The following is a 2,979-nucleotide window of genomic DNA, read 5'->3' on the forward strand; positions in this document are numbered from 1 at the left end:
TTGGGGGGTCCCGGTGTGCTACCGCCCCATCAGGGCGCCATTTCCTTTCCTGCCAGCTGCTCTCCGCTGCTGTCTTGGCGTGCGTGGTGGATGCACCGTGCTTGGGACCCGGTGCTGCTGCATCCCTTTCTCCGGTCACAGGGACATCACAATAGGGTGCAGGGTGCGTCTCCCCTCTGAGCAGATGTAGGCTGCTGGACATGGGTGAGGCGTGTGGATGGCTCCTGTTTGCTGAAGGTGTCATGGCAGGAAAGCTCAGATTAGCACCACAGGGTCACAGTGCAGAGGCTACAAGGGAGGCTTTGCCTGGTCTGAGGGCCATGGTGTTATCATAACCACGGTCAGTGCGTGCGCTCAGCCCCGGGTGCACAGACACCCAGCAGAGGGTGGGCCCCAGAGCAGAGTGGTGGTACTGAGGCTCCCCTGCCTGGGCTTGCTGGCAAGTAGCAAGGAAAATGGCTTAAGTACCCCATTCCTCTGAAGTGAAGGTGAGGGAAGATGCTGAGGGGGGGATGTCTGTGGGGGGAGGGGGCAAAGTTGGGAATTGCAAGGAGGGGTTTAAAGTCAGTGTAGGGGAGAGAACTGTTCAGGACCAATTCCCTTGGAGCAAGTCAAGGGAGCAGGTTAGTTCTTATCATGCTATGAGAACTGTGCCAAGGAAAGCAGTTCCAGCATGTGTCTGTCTTTTATAAACTCTCTTAGTCTGTCTTCTGCATTGTACACTGTACCTTCCTTGGGTCTTGATGTCTCCATGGCTCTTGGTGATCACTAGGCACCTTGGCAGCCTTCCTGTGAGTCACAAGTGCATTGCCACATCAGCTTAGTGCCTGTTGAGCCTTTCTTGTCTTGGAATTCCAGCTTAAGGTGTGGATCTGTCTGGTGTCCATCATATTGTAGATGTTTCTGAAGAGTCATCCCTCACAGTGGTGAGCCAGTTGGCACCTTCAGTTCCATTTCTGTGAGGTTTTTTTTTGACACAGTTGTTCCCATGTCCATAACAGTCTTTTGTGTTAAAGCTTGGCTTCTTGCTCATCCATCATTCTGCTTTTGATGGCTCTCATCCACATCTCTGCTGATGGCCGCTGTTGTGATAAGGCATGAAATGATGACACAGACACTGCTGCTCTCGAGGGGAACAAAAAAGAAGAAACTTTATTTTCTGACTCTAACATTTATAGTTTTCTAAAGGTGACAGTGGATTGGGGGGTGACAGTGCCACCTCTCCAATGCCACTGGACAGACCAAGGGTCCATCAATTCTCTCCACCTCCATGAAAGAATGCAAAACATAGGTTATTTACAGAACTGTGTGTGAGAAAAGTTTGTTGAAAGAATGTAAACATCAGAAGGCTTAACAAAGTCTTACAAAATCAGGGCGACAGGCCGCAACAGTCACCACTTTCTGGGGCTGCTGTAGAGCACCTGCACTGTCATGGCACTGTTGGACCTCTCTGCTGGTGGGTGCCATATTCCCTGTGGAATCATTGTTGCTTGTGCGCTTATCGCATCTCACAGTCACAGTGCTTGTGGTGTTGGGTGTCTGTGTCACGGTAGGAGCTGCCCTGCCCAAGGGTGTAGCAATACTAAAGACAGGGTAGCACAGCTTCAGGGTGGTGCCGTAGTACATTGATCTCTCTAGATACTTTTGGCAAAGACCATACATCTCTGGGCTGTAGACGGTGGGCACAGTCATCTTTGTCTTTTGAGGGTGTCAGGCTTTGGCCTTTAGGGAGCAGTAGTTGGTATGGTAGTGGAGTGGCTGGATCTTGAATGTGTCTTGCCTTTTACAGGTGGGGCTCAATATCTGGGTTCTTTTAGCTGTGTTAATGTAGAGTAAGTTAGGACTGGACAAAGTCAATATCTGATAGACCTTTACTTGTCATGGATTTGAAAAACAAAATGTGAATTTGAGTGCTCGAGCATTTCTAATGAATTTTTAAAGTCTACAGGGTTTTAGTTAAGGTAAAAACTCCTTTTAACTGCCCATTTGCCTGATGAATTCTTTGGTCAAATCCTGGAATTTTATCTTTCAAGGTTTGGGGGAAAAGTTACAATAAAAAGCCTTACAGAAAAGGCTTTGTGTTGAGTGTGAGGGAATGAGAGCACTGATCAGGTTTTATTTAACTGTAAAGATTAACCAGCAATTTTAAAGTAATTTTTAAAAATTTTATTACAATTTTCTTTGCAAGTGCACTTGTTTTCATTCAGGAAAATACTGTTTAGTAGCTAGAAAGTTGCTACTTTTCCATGTTCTCTAGACAAAATGGAATCGTCTTCAGAGTTTCTAGTTTCTTACAGACTGAGATAGCCTGGGAATTAATATGTGGGTGATATTTCATAGCAGTGTAGAACATTTCACTTTAGATTGAAATCCTGTTAATATTATTGGAGCTCTCTGATGAAAGTTTGATCAATGTAATTTCCTGTCAGTTGTAATTTCTAAAGATCTTATGCAATTATAGGTTAAAAAAGGCGTGAGTATATGGAGTGTTTCATAATGCAGGTGTATTTAGTGTCAGAGACAAAATTGGAAATGTGAATTGAAACATTTTAGTGGTGTATGTTACACGATGGTGATATACAAAGCAGTGTTGGTGTTCTAAAACATTCTTACAAGCAGGTGTTTAAGACAATTACACAGGTAAACTAGCTTTGTGGTTATTTCGGGGATCTTTTTGTACCCAGACTCCTGAGCAGGAAGAAAACATTGCTGAAGCGCCTGCTAAAGAAGTCGGAATGATGAAGAATTTATGCGGGGTAAATTATGTTGAAACGCAGTGCTCCTGCTTTAAAGAGCAGAGCAAGCACTTTCCTTGCGTGGCTGTGGCCCTTGTCTATTTATAATGAAACCCGTTGCAGGGCCAGCAGCTCTGCTCTATCGTTTATAGCTGCGGCTCGACAGCTTTCACCAGCAGGGCCCGTCTCCGAGCGCGGCCGTCGGGCCCGGGCGCCGCCATTGCCGGGCGCGGGGCTGCGCGCG

This window comes from Onychostruthus taczanowskii, unplaced genomic scaffold (genome assembly GCF_017590055.1).
Source record: "Onychostruthus taczanowskii isolate IOZ18803 unplaced genomic scaffold, ASM1759005v1 scaffold173, whole genome shotgun sequence".
Classification (NCBI taxonomy): Eukaryota; Metazoa; Chordata; class Aves; order Passeriformes; family Passeridae; genus Onychostruthus; species Onychostruthus taczanowskii.